The sequence below is a fragment of the Ornithodoros turicata genome, chromosome 9 (assembly GCF_037126465.1).
Source record: "Ornithodoros turicata isolate Travis chromosome 9, ASM3712646v1, whole genome shotgun sequence".
NCBI lineage: Eukaryota > Metazoa > Arthropoda > Arachnida > Ixodida > Argasidae > Ornithodoros > Ornithodoros turicata.
In genome coordinates this window covers 15,276,043-15,295,930 of record NC_088209.1, presented here as the reverse complement: position 1 = coordinate 15,295,930, position 19,888 = coordinate 15,276,043, and the positions used below count along the sequence as shown (strand labels likewise).

At 48.8% G+C, this 19,888-nt stretch overlaps 1 long non-coding RNA gene across 1 annotated transcript; it reads right to left on the bottom strand.

Moving 5' to 3' along the window:
- Positions 1-12,766: 12,766 nt before the first annotated feature.
- Positions 12,767-18,729, bottom strand: LOC135368175 (uncharacterized). Its single transcript, XR_010414712.1, has 2 exons — positions 18,551-18,729; positions 12,767-13,548 (listed from the first exon to the last, which is right to left on the bottom strand). It is a non-coding gene; the product is annotated as an uncharacterized LOC135368175 (long non-coding RNA).
- Positions 18,730-19,888: the final 1,159 nt, after the last annotated feature.

Sequence of the window (19,888 nt, the reverse complement as noted above, 5' to 3'; positions counted from 1 at the left end):
CCCAAGCAGCACAATATATTGGCCCAATATTGGGCTTGGGACGGTCTATTGGATCGAGATTGTCCTACCGCGCCCGATATACGCATCGTCTCAGAAACACGCGGCCTCACACTGGCTGCAGCTGCTAGCTTGTCAAGGACAGCTTTACTTATTAAAACTATTGAAATAAAACGTTCAAAAATCCACGCTTAAAAATACACTCGTGAAAATCCACCTTCCGAAATAAGTTTCGAAAACTCCACGTCCTCAAAATAAACACTGCCAAAATATGTCATAGTTAGGCCTGCCGTGTCCTCCTAAGGAACTACAGAAATTACAGAAAGATGTCCTATGAAAGCACACTATTCTTGTTCAAAGTACCGAGTACAACGAGATAAAAAGATCTGGAGAACGATATGTCAAATTTCAAAGTAGTACTGCGTTTTACCCGATTGGGTACTGCAGGTGTTGGAGGTTATGAAAGTCGAGAAGACGGCTGCGATTTAGAAGGCACATAAACACGTCGCAACAATTTCAACAACAGATAAATTAATGATGATTAATAGGGAAATTCGCCACATGAGGTGCGGCCCACTACCCCAAGGCACAATGGGCAGTATGAGATGTGCGCACGTCGCAAATTGACGCACCAAACCCTGGTTTTCCCTGGAAGGAGTTTGACAATGGTCCCAAACAGTTCATTCTCTTACTGACTCTCCATCCAGTGTTCTTGCACATATAAATCTCGAAGTCTAGCATAAGGCTTTGCGGTGTAGCGAGAATGAAATTATCCATGACGAAAACCCGAGACTGGGAAAAAGACGAAAAACAGACGACACAACACAAAGTCTCAAACACAGCTAAAGTTTAATGGACAACCGCACACTTTTAACACATCAGGTGGGGGAGGAGGGACAGTGCAGGGACAGTGTTTTTTTGTGTTGTGTCGTCTGTTTTTCGTCTTTTTCCCAGTCTCGGGTTTTCGTCATGGATCTTAGCCACCAGCTCGCTTGCTTTTTAACCATTTTATCTGAAATTATTCAGCTCCAGCGGGCTCGGTTTGGTTAGGAGATACTGTCGAGCGGGGCACTGTCCTCAACACGGAATCATTTATTCGTCCAACCACAAATGGTGGGGTCTTAGAAGCTTCAAATAGACTGATCGAAACGAATGTAAAACAGGCTGAGTGTGGTACAGCTTGTTCTGCTTTTGTTCATCTGAGAAACCAGGGATGCCTTTTTTTTCTCTCTCTCTGAAATATTGTTTGTATTTGTATTGCATTCGCGCATGCCTCCTATATCGTTGGAAATGAAGGAACTGATGGAATTGCTACCCGTTAAAACCGGAAATGACGCTGAAGGAAATTCTCTTCCTGGCTCGATGACCAGCTCAGCGAGCGACGTTCCGAAATGTGCCAGAAGTAGCAACGTATGTAGGATTAACGAGAGATGTACAGTCGGACCTCGTTTTATGAACCCTCGATATACGAATTCCCTCAACTTACGAACGGCTCCACAGGGAACCAAACTTTTTCCGTGTATTTTGACCTCGTTTTACGAACCCTCGATATCCGAACTATGAACGGATTATTAGGGAACGGACCCAAAGTAGCCAAGCCATTCTGACCTCGATATACGAACGGGCGTTATGAACGTACAGAGGACAGGCCAATGGACCGGAGGATAATGAAAGTTCCTCAGTACATGCTGCCAAGGTCAAACATACAATGTTCCAACGTCGCTACGTTCCACAAACATGATTCACCATTTCCTGAAAGAATAATTCGGACGTTTACAGCCGAACGGTTGTGAGTTTGGACCTGGTCTCCGAGATGGAAACCTCTTGCCGTTCCTAGAGAAGGCGTTCAGTCCTGACAGCCGGTGGCAAGCGTGATATTTGCCGTTGGAAACAGTCTCATCCGCGCGCGATACGGTACTTTGAGGACCGGGTGGATAAGTCAAGTGTCAGACTTCTGTCATCTCTTCTAAACAGGATAGACCTTGCAGAAAGTATGGTGCAAAGCACAATTACGCCGTATTTTCAAAAATAAAACTTATTCAAATCAATTTCCCGTGTTTTTGTGAGGTATTTGTGCACTGCACACCTCGGACCTCGGTTTACGAATACCTCGATTTACGAACGATTTTCTGAGAAACGAAGGGTGTTCGTAAAGCGAGGTTTGACTGTATACAAAAGTGCATCAGATGCTTTTTTTTTTTTTACAACTGTCAGAAACACGCCACCCCGAAACGCCGTGTCATTTCAAACATATCCCGACTATACACCACATTCTCACCCACGCCAACCAGCGGTCTCCCCATGACCGGCCCAGCAGAATAGGAACTGTATCCTCTGCCCCGATTCGCTTTCATGAGCCCGATTTGCCGGTATCACTTCTCTGACAGGAACCAAAATAACGGCAAGGTCCGTCGTGTCGCCCCCCTTTTTTTCACACGCGCGGAGGTCATTCTCATAGACAAGGTCGTCTCTCCGAGCCGCACCACACCGAGGAGAACATCTTCGCCGAAGAAAGGGACGTCATGTTTTTCACACACCACAAACAACGTACCCTGCGATTGTGGCGCCCTCTCGACAACACTCACCGGCACAATGGGGAACCAGCCAGAGGTATTCTGTCACGGCATTGTGCGCGAGCAGACTTTGTGACTCCGACCCCTCCAGTTGATAGACTGCCGACAATGGAAGTGGAGTTCATGGGGACAAATTCGCGCGGCTGTCGTCTCATAGCAACGTCGGTGACGCTTCGGTGCGTCCGTAAAATGGCCGCAGCTACCGAGCCCCCTCTTCCATTGTGCGGACACGGGGGTTTCCGGAGACGACGGTTTTCGGTTTCTTCCTCCATACTTTTTGCGGCGATTCTTTTTTTTTTAAAAAAACGCTTCTGCGGGATCTGGTGATGTGGATTAGAAGGAGGAATAGAAATGGTATATCGATGCCGCATTCTCTGTTTCCGATTGCCGATTGCGTGAAATACGATCTTGTTACCGCGTTTCCGTTTTCTTTAACTCGGAATAGTTTTCCTCTGGGCTCGGGGTAAGCGGGTCAGGATGAGAATAATAAAAACGGAGTACGCAGGGGCGAGTGTCTAAGCATCGTGCTCCAAATAGCAATCTTAGGGAGCCCGCTTTAAAGCAGCGCAGATTCAATCTCGTAAAATGAGTTCATTCACTGACGTGAGCTCTTGGGACTATGACGCTAATTTGACTATATTTTGCTTCTAATTTCAGTCATATAGTTCTTTGAAAGTTAAAAATGGAAATTGCGATCAACACTGTACCCGTCAAAACTGCACTGCATACGCGTAACACTGAGCGTGACGTAGAGATGTCTACGGCGCGTCTCATGGAAAGCAAAATCACAATAAAAAGAGCTAGATACACGAGCGCCAGTGTTGCTCGCTACAATGAGAGTTGTCTCACACCACATTTTATCAGTTTTATCGCAGTTTCGATAAAAATTCAGAATCGATAACCTTATCGTTCGGCGGAGTGGTTGGCGTACAGGGTGTTATGCGGTGAAGTTATATTTTTATAGTCGTAGGATAAAATGTCTAACAGTGACAAAAACGGTTGAATCGTCTTGTGTGCGCCTGGATGGCACGAAAGAGGTGACGTGTCGCGGACAAGCAGTTCAATTCGTCCCTTACAACTGAGCTTAAAACTGCATAAAACGCTCCTATAAGCAACGGTAATCCAAAGTGACGTATATATCGTTCAGTCTCCTGAATTTCTGAAAACAGTTGCCTAGGAGCGTAGCGTGCAATGATTGTACTATACACGTATGAGAGTCCAATTTTTCACGAATCGCTGGTACTGTGCGCGCACATTAGCGGTTACCATATTTTGCGAAATCAAGGTGCAAACATTTGTGATTCGACTGATGAGCGCAACTGCCTCTATTCCGCTATTTGAACAGACAGGCGTATATCGTACATGCGCTGTGCTGCAAAGTTACTTCAAACTGGTTACCCACTGAATCCCTGATTCAGGTTATGAATTCAGGTTACTGTTTCCCATACCGTGGATCACCACCCCCGCAGGGAGTCGCGACCCACGTGATCGTGACATATTCATCTCGTGAATCGTGACAGATCACGATCGTGACAGATTCATCTCGGGGACCACGAAGCGGCTCGGAAGGAACATGAATAAGAAAACAATAATAAGTAATAATAAGAAAGCGACAGCAAATGATGTCCTTGGACTTTTTTTTTTCTTTTTCTATCACATCACATCACATCCTTAGACTATGATCTGAAAATATTCTGCGTCACAAAAATTGCACGTGGGAGCGGACAGCGAGATCTGACAAGCAAGCTCTTTATATGGATGCACCTATATGGGTGAAACTAATATAACTGTTCTCCCCTCTCCCTTTTCCCTCTCCCCCGAGCAACATGCCGCCAGCATAGGCAGGCAGACCGTTCGTCTACCCAACGTCACCCCCCCCCCCCCCAATTTCTGCTGACATGCGTTTCCCACCCACCCTTTTCTTTTTTTTTTTTTTTTTTGTGATGGTTTCTATCCCAACTGGTCCACTCTGACAACATTAACTGTCAAATTTAGACTCAGCGGCAATTTTGTGTATTACTGTTCATGCACTACGATCAAAAGGCTGGGGGGGGGGGGGGTCGCGACGCAGTATATGGATTGCAGGGCAGCGTAGTTTGGGAAGCACTGGTTTACTATACAGTCAATTGTGAAGATAAACTTTACGATCCCAGCACAGTTTTCGAAAGGTCAATTCTCCCACGAAATTTCCGCGCGGAGTTCTGTCGTGTGCACCTGTAGAGGAGGTGGTGTCCCTCTTCATGAGTCCTGACCGGCGATGATGGAATGTCCCAGCGGGCAGATGGACGTGGCCTCACGCTATAGGACGGTGCCGGTAGAACTGGCCAGCAGAGGCACGTCGTTGCCATCGTCGTCCACGGGCCGCCACATCACTCCCCCCCTCAGACGCGGAGCGGTGCATGCGGTTGAGGTTCCCGTCGATACCATGAAGAGGAGGATGATAACGGTTCGTAGATGGTGGACGACTGGGCACACGGCTTGTGCTTGTGGCTGTTGATGCAGCACTAGCGGGATGGCGGGAACAAGAGCGTTGCTATCCGGGCGGGTTCCAGTGTGAATGTTGAGTGCTTGGATGCTTGAGTGGTTGCTGATTGTGTTGAGTGTCTGCTGAGTGCTTTGAGCCCTTGTTGAGTGCGCTGAGTGCTGGAATGATTGCTGCCGAACGTTGATTGTTGCTGAGTGAGTGAGTTGCTGAGTGCGTTGCTGGATGAGTGCGTTGTTGAGTGGGCGACAGTACCGCGACCGGTACGACAGCGTGAATGCCGGTTGCCGCCAGAGAAGTGCCGGGGAGGACCATCATGAAGCAGGTGGAGGCCGGAAAGTCAGCTTACTGTAGTCTCCCTGCGGGTCCCCGGTGGAACAGTGGTCCCGGTGCGCCTTGCCTGCTAGAGGCTGGTTCGCTGCTGGTTTGCCGAAAAATTTAGGATGGTGATATGGCCGAATTACGCCGAACATGACGTTCGTTGTTCGGGTCACCAAATGTAGAGGAGGTGGTGTCCCTCTTCATGAGTCCTGACCGGCGATGACGGAATGTCCCAGTGGGCAGATGGACGTGGCCTCACGCTAGGACGGTGCCGGTACAGAACTGGCTGGCAGGCGCGGTGGCGCGCGCCAGCAGAGGCACGTCGTTGCCCGTCGTCCTCCACGGGCCGCCACATCACCCTTACAAGAAATCTTCACGGCATAACACCCCGTATCGCTTTCCACGCCGAGACTGGGAGGTGACACGGGTTCGAATCCTGTCACCGGCTGTATGTTGTCTGAGGTTTTTCCCTGGGTTTTCCGAAGACTTTCCAGACGAATGTCGGCACAGTTCCCCCTGAAGTCGGCCCAGGACGCATACTAACCCCCCTGTCCCCCACTTCTTCCTGCTGTCCTCTCTCTCCATCTGTCCCCGTCTGTACGCCGCTCATAGCCACAGTTGCTTCGCGGCGCTAACACGGAATTTAAAAATAAAAATAACACCCCCGCAGACTAACCATTGCACAGGATGATGCGATATTCACTGCTACTTTGTGGAAAGCGTGGGGCGCACGCCTTTGGGGGGGGGGGATATATTTATTAGAAAAAATGAAAAAAAGAATGGGAAAGGTCACGCCTTTGGGTGTTTCACCGCGGTGCTGATACCCTACTCCATTGCACGTGGGACATATATGAAGGTTGTTTTATTTTATTTTATTTCAGAATACCTCCAAAGGTCCCTTGGGGACATTACATGGGGGGGAGTGGGAGTATATGTAAATCACATTTAGTACAGAAAAATAGTGAAAATACAACGCCGTGATAATGTGAGATAATAATATGACATACAACGAAGTTTATGCATGAAGAAACAACAACATCATAAGCTACAAAAAAATGGATCATGTGATATACGTTAATAGTATGTTAGAAAGTACTGTACGCAAGCAAAACACTTAGAAAGGTAACCGAATAATAACTATGAGAACAGAACAGAGATGGCATTACGAAATTCTTGAGTTTGTGTTATTGTAGCGATGTTGCTCGGAAGGTCATTCCATTCTATAGGACGGCGCGACAAAAGAATGATTTTGAAAACAAAAAACAAAAAAAAACCATTAGAATGACATAAAAAGCGGTCGACTTTATTTGGGTGATCAAGGCAGGGAAATATGACAGTGGATCGGCGAATCGGACACTGTTGTGAGGGAATGTTGTGCAAGAATTTATGAAAGAGAGATAGACGCGTGAGATAAGACGGCGCTGTTCTAACGACGATATGTTAAAGTTCGCGTTTCAAAGCAGTGACTGATGTATTAGGAGAAAAATCGTTACAGATGAATCGTGCTGCTCTGTTTTGAATGTATTCTATGTTACATATTAAGTACCTCTGGTGAGGATCCCATATTGATGATGCATATTCTAGTTTCGCATTCATGTCATCATCACTTCTTCATTTATTGTTGTTGTTGTTGTCTAGTTTAGGACGAACTAATGTTAGGTACGTGAGTCGTTTTAAGTTAGGTGGGGCCGGTTTAAGATTACGTCGGATGAAGGCTAGGTTGTGATTAGCATTTGAGATTATTTTATCAATGTGGTTATTCCATGTTAAATGGTTATTCCATGTGGTGGAATGAAAGCACCTGATTAGGTTTTAAGGCTAATTGAGCTTCCTTTGGGAGGTTTCAAACAATTCCAAAATTTCCTAGGGTTGTTTACTAGTAAAGAAGGCAAATCAATGTTAAAGTATTCATGCCTTGCAAACTTTAATTCTGATGTATATTCACGGTTGGCTTCGGAGTAATTAGACCAAGCTTGAGTAGTTTTAATTTGTCTAGCGGTTCTAAACAGGCGTTTTTTCTTGTTTAGGAGTTTGCCGAGAAGTTTGGTGAACCAAGGTGCATGAGAGAAACACTTAATGCGGACTTTAGGTACGTATAACTCCTCGAGGTGGCGAAGTGTATCCCTGAACAAAGCCCAGTTTTCCTCAACTGAGCGAGATGTGTACTGATTAAGAAAATATGTGTTGTACAGAGAAGTCAAGCCACTATTTATAGTGGAAAAGTTCTTTTACAGAGTTCTTTTACAGAAAGAAAGAGTTCTTTTACAGTGCTAGACTGAGGCTCAAACACAAATGTCCTATGCTCCCAATCAGTAACATATCATGACGCAGTTTACATGGGCATGATTGTGACTTTCCATATTCAACAAGGCGGCGGCGAGCTAAGCGAGCGGCTGCCGGAAAGTCATTTGCGATTTTTATTGATGAGCCTTTGAGCTTTGAGGCAGAAGTGACGACTTGATCTTTTAGTTTAAAACAGCAGAACTTTGCAGTAATATAGGGCGGGGGCTAGTGTTGTTGGATTTTTTTAAGCGATGAACACGCTCGAAGTCTGCAGGGTTGCACGTGATGCCGAGTTTATTATGACAGGTTTCGATCGCCTTCGACTCACTTTCTACACATGACTCGTTTGGGGTATCGGGTATGCCATAGAATACAGCATTCGATCGGCGAGATCTATCTTCTAGGTCGTTAATGCGCGCAGTAAGTGACTCAACACGGGCAACAGTATTCGAACAGGAGGAACGAATGTCAGAAAGATCAGCTTGGATGGTGTCAACAAGAGTTGACTGGGTGGTTATGAAGGAAGGATGAAAATACGAGATAATAATTAAAGCGTATGGAGCAATCCAGTGGACGATAGGAAGTCCACGAACAGGTGAAGATCTCGACAATGGAACACATGATCTTCATAGGGGCCAATGAGTGCAGCTAAGTTGAGCGGTCTCTTGCTGATACGGGCAAGCTCACCACCCGCTTTTGCGGGCAGTAAGAGTGCACATTCCATAAGAAAGTGCTGGGTGTGCGCTACGACACCGCAGGTGGAACAGAGGCTTGTCAGGTAGATTATTCCAAGATGTAGGCGTCCTTTTTTTACGCTCTTCTAATTACCCACTGCTGTATTTGCATAGATGAGGATTCTACAACTTCTGAACGGGGCGCAGCCAAACCCCACAGCATCCCAGCAGCCCGGGAGCCGTTCTCAGGGTTCTATACGGCCGGTATTTGTCTGGAGAGGTGGCTGTCGAAGCGCCGTTTTCTGACCACACCGGAAAATTCGCTCACTTCATAAACCCTTAGTTAGAGCGTGTAATATATCTTTTTGGGAAACAATGACCCACATTCTGCATTCTGTCGATCCTCTCTGTCCTTTCGTTACTGGCAACGTCGTCAAGGTTTACGCAGCTCAGCGAAGTCATAATTAATTAATTGACTAATTTTCCTGAGCCACAAACCACAAGAATGAACAAAGAACAAACAACAACAACAACAAATAAATCGTGACTATGAATAAACACGAATAAATCTCAGTGGGAAATCTAAAAATATATAATTTTGTGAAAGAAACGCACACATAAAAACGTGGCACTGCATCCTGCACTATATACTTATATTTGTTGCCGTATCTATCCTATATACTGAGGCTTCTTTCCGGAAAGTCGACGCCCTTTGTATTTTCCGGCCGTTCGGAGGTTATATGAGCACCTTCTCCCGCCATTGTGCATTTTCTCGAAACGTTCGATCTTTTTTCGAAGGATATGAGCATTTGGTGGTTACAGGCGTTTGGAGGTTATGGGCATTTGGAGGTTATGTTGCCTAACCGTCATAAAAAGGCGTATACGCCTCCGGTTTTCAACAAATCAAGGGAGAGAACGCCATGTCATCTGGCCATGTCATGTCGCCAGTGTACTGGGGTAGCCAGTTTGACTTCGTCGAAACTAACATCCCCATTTTTTCTTTATTCACATCACATCACATCACATCACATCCGGGAAGATTGTTGGCCAGTGCAGCGCGTTACGCGGTGCGGTGCTGGAGTTCTGTCTTTAGCGTGATCGTAAGGAAAAACGCGTCTGAGCTCGCTGCCTTCTGATTGGTCGCACCAAAGGGCCGGGCGGTGCGCAACGTCAGGTGTGTGTCGAAGCAAAATAAATCAGAGCCACGACAAAGAAAGGGGGACACATGTGTCCATAATATACACGTACACGAGCTCTTAGTGTGTACAAGAAAGAAAGAAAAAAAAAGAAAAACCATCGCGTATACGGTATGCATATAACGAGCGTTTCACGAGAAAAAGACCGGCGTCGCCGTCCGTGTTATTTACGCTGGACAGGAGGGAAACAGTTGATTTAAGTTGATCTATAGGAGTTCCGATGAACTATCGTTCACACGTAAGATCTGCGGGTTCGTAAGAGACGTTTAGGAAAACGTGGAAGTTTCACGATTACGTTTCCGGAAACAGGATAATCCAACTGCCTGATTCCTTTGGAGTGGGTGACATCACGTTGCTGATATCTGATTGACTGATAGCATAACGGAATCTGAGGACGCTTACGGTTTCCTAAAACTCTCTATTAGAGAACTCCTCATTCATCATCTTGTGATCAAGTTGTTGTTTCTCTACTTAGAGAGTTTTAGTGTATCGTACGATATCGCCTTTGCGTATACGGAAGGGATAGCGTTGGTGGTTCTGCGCACGTCCACAACAGAAAGAGAGCTTCGCGCAGTGCGCAGAACCACCAACGCTATCCCTTCCGTACGCAAATGCTATATGTACTAAGCATACACGATGTACTAAGACGATGTACGAGCACGATGTACTAAGACTCTCTAGTGTTTTCGGATACGTGTACGAATGGTTCGCGACGTCCTGGTCACATGGCTTCACTCCTGAAATAGAACTTCGCTGCATAGCACACTGTGCGCCAACCATTGCCACGAATGATAGAGTTATCGCTTCTGATTCGAAGAGAGAGGGGGTGTATGCCTTTTTGTGGCAATTACCATATATCCAAATTGACGCGACAAGGCGTACGCCCCCCTCTCTCTTCGAATCAGAAGCGATAACCCTGTCATTCGTTGCAATGGTTGGCGCACAGTGTGTTATGCGGTGAAGTTGTGCTCTAAAAGAGAATGCGGTGGAGGGCGCTAACGGCGCAGCTAATGGCGCTAACTACACTCTTAAAAATGAACTGCACCACATAGCCGTAAAGTCGTAAGCGGTAAGCCGGAAAGAAGTAAGTTTTCCCCCCTGATTTGCTAAAAACGGGGGGGGACGTACGCGATTTTTGTGACATTATACAGTTCATAATAACCACATGGCGTACGCCCCCCCCCCCCCCCCCCACCACCACAGTTTTCATTAAATCAAGGGAGGAAACTTGTCATTCGAGATTATGGTTGGCTAGGAGCGTGCTATGAGGTGAAGCTCTGTTGTTAGCGTGTATAGTGATGGACAGAGGAAATCTCAGTTCGATATGGGACTTTTTCACGGTACGTTGATAACGTTTCTGCTCCAAATATATTTAATATACGCGTGTATAAACAGTCTGTTGTTCAAATGCGTGCTGTGTCTATACAGGGTGTCCCAGAAAACGTGTCACTGAATTATAATTTAAAAAAAAAACTACGACACCTCGAATCATGCGGTCAACGACATTTTTGTTCTTAATAGTTTTTTGCCACCGCTTGATGGAATGTCGTGTAACCTAAGTTTAATTATGTAAATTTTTGCGAACTAAACTCGGAAATTTGCCAACTAAATGTCACTTTTTTACCCCGCCAACGTGAAGAGCGTGCCGACTTTACTCAAATTAATAATAATTGACAGAGATATTCAGGAGCTATCCCATAGGAAAAAAAAAAAAGCCGAACATCATGCTCCTCTGACCAGCACGAGTACACTCTTTAAAAAAGGGTGTACTTTAACTCCTTTCCTTGCCACATATATAACACCCTTTTGGAGAGTACAATTACACTCAAAAGGGTGTCTCCCCACTCCCTCAAGGGAGTAGCATAACACCTTTCTCCCTACTGGAGAGTAATATTACTCCCCGGCAGGGAGAAGGTGTTATGCTACTCCCTTGAGGGAGTGAGGAGACACCCTTTTGAGCGTAATTGTACTATCTAAAAGGGTGTTATATATGTGGCAAGGAAAGCAGTTAAAGTGCACCCTTTTTTTTTTAAGAATGTATAGCGCGCGACGACCTTTTGAGCGCAATCGCTGTCAGTCCGACGAAAGGAGATTGGTAACCCAGCTCACAGAGTGATGGTATAGAAAAAGTGGCAGGTCCTGAAATTGGGAATGGGAAGGCATGATCCCAGCGGAAGCCTGATGCGATAAGCCATGCCTGTGTTATCTCTTTCTATTATCCCGGACGGCCGGGTTTCCAACGTCCTTTCTTCGGACTGACAACGATAGCGCTGAAAAATTCGTCGCGTGCTATGCTCCGGAACGCAGGATGTTCGGCTATTTTTTCCGATGGGATAGCTTCTGATGAATACTCCTGTCAATTATAATTAATTTTAGTAAATTCGGCACGCTCTTCACATTGATGGGGTAAAAAAGTGACCTAGACACACGGCAGACTTAATGCATTAAACGGAATGGCAGCAACTTCACATCATTCTCTCCCCTAATTTGTTGAAAACAGGAGGCGTACGCCTTTTTTCTGACAATTATGCAGGACACAATTATAACAGAAAAGGCGTACGCCTCCCGTTTTCAACAAATCCATAACACGACGACTAGCCGTGACAAAAGTATATAAACAGAACCCAAGTAATTACTGCTACAAATGACCGGCTTCGGTGTCAGGTTTTTCTCTAGAAGGTGTCCACTGAAGGTCCCCAAAAGGGGTAGTACCAATTTCAATGCCGACGGCGCCCTGCCTTAGAATTTATGATTTTTCACGAAACGCATTTTAATTTTTATTTAAATAATGAGCGCCTCCCACTCATTCACACGTTGCGCAGTTTGTAGGCGGTATCGGACAGATACATGGAAAAAATAAAGTTATCCGTTTTGTGCACCGCACGTTAGCGAATTATTTAGCCCGGGGATTTAACTGAAACACCCTGTATGTATACAAAGCCCACTGAATAGTGCTTGCTACCACACTGTAACTTTATATAAGTCCAAAATTACAAAACGAATGCGCTCTCCAATTCAACGAGTGAGTCTCTTGAGTGCATGGAACCCTTTTTAATACTTATCAATTTAAAACCCTCAGGGCAGGGAAAGACGAGGAGAGAGCACTTAAGTGCCAACGAAATATTTTTTTTTTAATTCGTGAAACGAGGCCTTAAATATTGTGGAAACCTAAGTTCCCACAACCTCGGGGCGTCAGCCCGTCCGTTCCGCGCGCAAAGGAACAAGCGGCACACACCAAGATTCAATGCAACAACATCGTTTATTCACCTTCTCTGCCACAACGTGTACCGCGCCAGGGCAAGCATCTCCCGGAAAAAGATCCCTTCCCCTGTCGCACCCTGCCTTTTATCTTTGAAGCAACGCCCCTCTTATCGGAGGCCAAGGTTGAGACACTTGCTGAAGCGCCATCCAGGGGCTTGTGTAGAAAGCTTCGTGGTGCTCGACCACACTCCTCCCCCCTTAAAGGGCCATCAGATCGTCGGTGATGTCGAGAATGGCGTCGTCGGGTACCGGAGGAACCGGTTGTGTTGTGGGCTTCCTGGCAGGTGCGGACTCCACCAGCAGTTCGGGACGAAGGCGACGTAATGTAGTGATGGCGGTGGCAACGTCGGACATTGTTCGGGTTGCTTCGAGGCGGGCTTGGTGCAGGGCGCCTCTGCGGTGGGTCCCCCTGTGCACCTCGGGTACTTGACATTGCGGACAGAGAATCCGCCTCTCCTCGGCGGTCAGAGGTTGGAGGGGGTCCGAGGGGTGCCTGTCTGTTAGTGTGAGACCCCTGAACGGGGCAGGAGTCCGTGACGGGTCTTCTCCCCGCAGCGGCCGGGGCTGGCTGCTCCAGCGGGACCGTGACGTCCATGCCACAGGCAGGCCATTGGCCACGACCGTCCAGGTGGCCACGGAGCGGTGTGGAGGTGAGGAGCGGGCTGTGCGGTCCGGGGGTCCAGAATTCCGTGCTGGGTCTCCGCGTGAACGGGACCGGGAAACCGGGCGGTGTGGAGGTAGAGCGGAACGTGGCATCGAAACTGCGAGAGAGACGGGAACACGGTAAAGGGGGTATCCCTAAGCCGTAAGCGCCCGAAGGGCACTCCCTAGGAAAAACAGCGGAAAACTGTGCAACAGAAATCACACTACTAAAGCACTAAATCACAAGCACTATGCTTAGCGATGGAGATAGTGGCGACTACGTGCGCCGCCTGCGGGGACGCAAGTTGTAGCGGCTGGACGCAGGTCCGGGGACGGGATCCGGGTCCAGGTCCTGGAGGGAGGCAGGTTGCGAATCTGGCTCCTCTCCGTCCGGGTCTCGGAGATGGTAAGACTTCAAGTCCGAGATGTGAACTGGCCCAGTCTCTTCGCCGGTGTCGCAGCGACGAAGCCTGTAAGTGAGGCCGGAGGAGCACGCACTTACCTCGAAGGGGCCATCCCACCTATCTGCGAGTGAAGCTGCAAAGCCTCGTGACGCATCACTTAGTGGGTGAGTCCGTCGAAGGACGAGGTCACCGACGCTGTAGGTGAGGTTCCGACGTCCACGGTTGTACTGGCGAGCCTGGTCCAACCTTGCGACGTCCAGGTTCTCCCGAGCCGTCCGGGCTGCATCGTCCAGTCGACTCCGGAGGTCCTCAGCAAACCTTGAATAAGGAGGCCGGGTACCACCATCCCGGAGGCCCAGAGCATTCTCCACAGGAAAAGGGGCCTCTCGTCCCAAGTTCAGGAACGCCGGGGTGAATCCTGTAGACCTATTGACCGTCGTCCGCGTAGCGAACGCCAGCTCAGCCAGGCGAAGATCCCAATCACGGTGGTGCTGGCTAGTAAAAGCAACCAACATCATTTTCAGGTTCCGATTAACACGTTCGGTTATGTTAGCCTGAGGGTGATACGGGGAAGTCTTCTTATGCTGAATGCCTAAGACAGCGCAAGAATCTGAGAACACCTTACTTGTAAAGTAGGTTGCGTTGTCGGTGATCAGCTGTGCGGGAAACCCGAACCGGCAAAAGGTGTCGAGTAACTTTTCCCACACTCTCTGGGAAGTCAGTGTCCTGAGAGGAAACAGCTCAACCCATTTCGTGAAATGATCAGTAACCACGAACAAATACTGGTTACCTCTAGGACTACGGGGAAACGGTCCCATCACATCACAAGCAACTATCTGCCAGGGTCTATTGCTCTGAACAGGCTGTAAGCGCCCAGGGGGTAAACCACCACGAGGTTTCGCTCTCTGGCATACGGGACAAGTACGAACATACTTTGTTACATCCTGTCTCATTCCTGGCCATGTCGCAACACGACACAACTTTTCATAAGTTTTCCTGCCGCTGCTGTGACCTGCCAAGGCCGAGTCATGAAAGTAACGTATGAAAGACTTACGCAACTTCCGTGGCACCACGACTCTGAACGGGGATGAGCCGTCGTCCTCATCCGCCTGGGGTATGTATCTGAACAGGATGCCATCCTCGCCCAGCAGATAGGAGTCGTGCCGTCCGTCAGTCGTTCGGGTGTCCGCCGAGTCTTGCTCAGCTATCCACTGCGACACCCGCTGACAAAGGCCGTCCGCTCTCTGAGCGTCTAGGAGCTGCTCTCTGCTCACGACCGTGCCCCAAGACGAAGATACGTCTCGTGCCACCTGTGCTGCTGCCAGAAGTTGAGAAGGCGCCTCGGTGCCTTCCTCTTCCCCCTCCGGTAGAGGCGCGCGGGACAGTGCGTCTGCTACCACGTTCGTTGAGCCCCGCCTGTACTCCACGTTGAAGGAGTAGCCTTGTAGCGTCAGGGCCCACCTGGCAAGTCGTCCAGACGGGTTATGGAGCCGCTGCAGCCAAGAAAGTGCCTGGTGGTCAGTCTGGACAGTGAAGGTACTGCCGTCCAGGTATAGGTCGAACTTCCTGAAAGCGAAGATGATCGCCAAGCACTCCTTTTCCGTCACGGAGTAGTTCCGTTCTGCCGGATTCAGCGTGCGACTTGCAAAAGCCACTGGACAAAGAATAGCGTCATGCTCCTGCAAGAGAACTGCGCCAACACCATAATCGCTTGCATCTGTTTGCACAACAAATGGTCTGTTAAGGTCGGGCAGATAAAGCTTAGCCGTATCAGCGATTGCTTGTGATAGAGCTCGAAATGATCGTTCCTGCTCTTCTCCCCAATTCCAGCGCGTGTCCTTGCGCAACAACTGGTTAAGCGGCTGCGCTAGCTCGGCACAATTAGGAATGAATTGTCTGTAAAAACCAACCATACCTAGGAAGCGCTGTAAGGCTTTGACGTTACCGGGGACCGGAAAGTCCGTGATCGCCTTTAGCTTGTCGTCGTTAGGACGGATGGTCCCTCCGTCCACCACAAAGCCGAGGAGGCTGATCCTGGACGATGCCAGCTGCACCTTGCGGGGGTTGATCGTAATGCCCGCTTCGTTCATCCTTGCAAGGACGATTGACAGGTGTTCCAAGTGTTCCTGAAAATTTCTAGAAAACACTACGACATCATCCATGTATGCCATTGCGAAATTGTACTTCGCATCTCCCAACACTGTATCCATCAACCGCTGGAAACTGGCGGGTGAGTTGGACAGTCCGAAAGGCATTCGTACAAATTCAAACAAACCTCTATGGCACGTAAAGGCTGTTTTTGGGACATCCTCCGGGGCAACTTGGATTTGCAAAAATCCTCTACTACAATCAAGCGTTGAAAACACAGTTGCGTTGCCCAGGGAATACAAGATTGACTCAATGGACGGGAAGGGGTAGGAATCCCTTACAGTTACTGCGTTAAGTCGACGGTAGTCGACGCATAACCTAGCCGTACCATCACGTTTGGGAGCCAGAACAACAGGAAATGCCCAAGGACTCTGGGACCTTTGAACTGCACCGGTTTGGAGCATTTCGTCAAGAGCAGTGTCGAACAAAGCACGCTTATGCACACTCAATGGTCTCGGATTACAACGCCAGGGTCTAGCGTTACCGGTGTCTATGCTATGCTGTAACACAGACGACTTACCCGGTTTTTCGGTAAAGATTCCGTCAAACTGCCGCAGTACTTGTTCAAGCTGACGGCGTTGCTCCTCGGGACCATGGAATGACCCCAAGACAGTCGGCAGCCCAGACGTTTCAACGGTCGCTGCCACAGCTTGCTGTGCTGTGCAGTGTTCCCGTGCTGCGGCGAAGCGGAAAAATCCCGACGAGCCGTGGTACACGTATCCTCCATTGGGCAGGTCCAGTACCAACTTCTGCCGGATGATGAAGTCTCTGCCCAGGATAACAGGAACTGCCAGGCCAGGAAGGTGCACGAAGCGCTGCTTTCGTCGTCTCCCATCCAAACGTACCCAGAGCACAACTGCAGCCTGTGCTGGAACGGCGTCATTAGAAGCAAGACGAAGAGTGACATCTGTGGATTGCAATTCCACATGCCGCGATACGCAATGCTCGTAAACACTATCCCCGATAAGGGAAAGCGTAGCTCCCGTGTCGATAAGGGCGATGTAATCTTTACCCAAAATTCGAACGGCGATGTTTGGTTCCTTATCCTCGATGTAATCTCGGACAGAAAAAGCAAGAGGCGCCAAAGCATCTCTTTGCGTTATCTTACCGCTTGCAAAGCTAGTTTTTGACTGATCAAGGCCACGGATAGTAACCGTCTGCTCGCTTTTTTCGCAACTTGCCGACGTCGTTGAGCGAGCATTCATGGACGCCGGCTGCGACCGTTTCCCGATGGCACATTACGGGTGTTCGGTCTTTGTCGCGGGCATTCCCGACGAAAATGGTCAGGGCTGCCGCAATTCCAACAGCCGTTGGGCGCTCGTGGCTGCGGGGGCGCAGGATGGTGCCGCTCCCGCTGCCGTGGGGTTTCGCTAGCTGAAAGGCCAGGTTGACCGCGACTTCGGGGCGGGACGGGTCTGTCAAGGCTCGTTCCTGCGGGGATCGTCCTCTGGTCATAGAGGAACGGATCTAGGGCTCGGTGGGATGACTCCGCATTGTCTGAATTACGGGGGTTGTCACCCAAACCTGTTGCATGCAGGCGTTCGACCGAGGCGGCTCCTCCCGACCACGCGCAGCGCGGTTCCAACGCTAGCTCCGGGGGCGGAGGGGGCGTGTATTGAAGCTCTGCCAGGAGGTCGCCTTGTATTGAACGAGCCTCCTGGGCCAACGCCTCAAGGGTTTCAAAGCGATGGGCTCTTAAGTAGGGCCGGAAGCGCGGGTGGCACTGACGGATCGCCCGTGCGACACGCTGCTCTTCCGTAGCAGTGGGATCCGCTCTGCTGTACAGATCCTGCAATGCCCGAACGAATTCAGATAAGCTTTCCTCAGGATGTTGAGTACGCTTATGTAATTCCTCTAGGACACGGTATTCGTAATCCGGGGGAAGAAATTCGTTTTTGAACCGCTCCTGGAAGTCCTGCAAGGACGTAAACTCCGGTTGCAACCGAAGCCAGCGGGCGGCGTCTCCGACCAAAGCAACCTGCAGGATGCGTTGGATTAGGACTTCGTCCGAAATTCCCATACCCGTCTGATAGGCGGTGAGGTCATCCAGGAAATCGGCAACAGACTTCTTATCGGTGTAACCTGAGAAGGTAGGCACCGGTAAGTTGAGTCGTAGAGGTGCTTGTGCCTGCGGCGGCGAAACCGACCCGGCATCCAGGCGTTGAACCACCAACGAGCACAACTCCGTCATGCGTGACAGGAGTTCTGCTGTTGTGATGGCGTCTGACTGCGGCGCGGGCACCTTCGCCTTGTCAGCCATCAGCTCCGAGGGCTCGTCCACCGGGTGGGAGCTGAAAAACTCAAAGAAACACACGAAAAACGCACACACAAAAAAATAACGGCAAAAAAAGTAAGAGCAAAAACTGTAAACTACAACAACTACTAACTACACAAACTCACAGTGCCGCGTGTTCCCCGCCACGGGACGAACGAGCTCGAACCCCAAACGTTGGGCGCCAGTTGTGGAAACCTAAGTTCCCACAACCTCGGGGCGTCAGCCCGTCCGTTCCGCGCGCAAAGGAACAAGCGGCACACACCAAGATTCAATGCAACAACATCGTTTATTCACCTTCTCTGCCACAACGTGTACCGCGCCAGGGCAAGCATCTCCCGGAAAAAGATCCCTTCCCCTGTCGCACCCTGCCTTTTATCTTTGAAGCAACGCCCCTCTTATCGGAGGCCAAGGTTGAGACACTTGCTGAAGCGCCATCCAGGGGCTTGTGTAGAAAGCTTCGTGGTGCTCGACCACAATATACATAGGAGCCCTCCTCTCCCCCTCTATTCCCTCTCGTGTTGGACTTCCTGTTTACACCGCTATGTTTTTTACACCCGACCGTTATCATTAAGTGGCCGACATGAATGCTGATATTTTTGGGGAGAGATAAATAGACGGGTTGCTGATGGCAGTCTACACTCTAAAAACAGAGCTTTACAGCATAGCATCGCTTTTGATTCGAGGAGAGAGAGGGGCGTATGCCTTTTTGTGACAATTTGGATATATGGTAATTGCCACAAAAAGGCGTACGCCTCCCCCTCTCCTCGAATCAAAAGCGATAACCCTATCGTTCGCGACAATGATTGGCGCACTACACTCTTAAAAATGAACTTCATCTCATAGCACGCTCCTAGCCAACCACTATCTCGAATGATATCGTTATCTTCCCTGGTTTGTTAAAAACGGGAGGCGTACGCCTTTTTTGTGACACTTACGCGGTTCATAATTGTCACAAAAAAAGGCGTACGCCTCCCGTTTTCAACGAACCAGGTAACGATATCATTTGAGATTATGGTTGGCTAGGAGCGTGCTATGCGGTGAAGTTCATTTTTAAGAGTGTACGTGCTGTGCGGTGAAGTTCTGTTTTTAGAGTGTAAGTGCATGCGTTCTTGATCTCATATACGCCTCTCGAAAGAGAGGGCTATACGTTGCTTTTTTCATCTGAACAAAATTTTGTTTTATGGAATTCTGCATGACATCCTAAACATGTTAATAAGTGGTCCCCCAACGTACTACACTGTTAAAACAGAACTTCACCACATAGCACGGTCCTAGCCAACTATCATTCCGAATGATATCATTCTGTGTCCTTATTTGCTGAAAATGAGAAGAGGCGCCTATCTGGGACACATTATGCATGTTCCCAGATAGGATCCTCCCCCTGTTTTGAACGAATCCTGACACAGAATAATAGCGTAATATGGTGGTTGGCTAGGAGCGTGCTATGTGGTGAAGTTCTGTTTTAACAGTGCATATCAGACCTCGGCAGTTTTGACTTTCGCTCACTCACGATCACTCACCGTCTGCTCAGCTCTCAGTTCGCTCACTCACGATCACTTACCGTCTGCTCAGCTCTCGGTTCGCTCATTCACGCTCACTCACCGTCCGCTCAGCTCTCGGCTAGCTCAGTCA